The sequence below is a fragment of the Pteropus vampyrus genome, unplaced genomic scaffold (assembly GCF_000151845.1).
Source record: "Pteropus vampyrus isolate Shadow unplaced genomic scaffold, Pvam_2.0 Scaffold591, whole genome shotgun sequence".
Lineage (NCBI taxonomy): Eukaryota > Metazoa > Chordata > Mammalia > Chiroptera > Pteropodidae > Pteropus > Pteropus vampyrus.
Window position 1 is genome coordinate 33,754 of NW_011889372.1, and position 261 is coordinate 34,014.

Below are 261 nucleotides of genomic sequence, written 5' to 3' on the forward strand. Positions count from 1 at the left end.
GTAATAGTAAATATTAATAGTAATAATTAATACCTATCTTAATTGATGTAAATAGTTAGAGTTGGGTATATCTTTGAGAGGATTAGCTTCAGAGGAGAGGCATGTTTTTCCTGGAAAAGGAAAAAAAAGAGAGAGGGAATTGTCTGTCAATGAATTCAAATGCGTATACAATGGCTCAGTGAGAAAGTTGAGGGTATACTTATTTGCTATTTTACATTTTCCTCCATAAAATAGAAATCATTTTCTGTTAGTGAGACGAAG

General features: G+C 31.4%; 1 pseudogene; it reads left to right on the forward strand.

Annotated features, from left to right (window-relative positions):
* The window catches only part of LOC105308556, a 1,758-nt pseudogene that overhangs the window by 1,217 nt on the left and 280 nt on the right, over positions 1-261 (forward strand).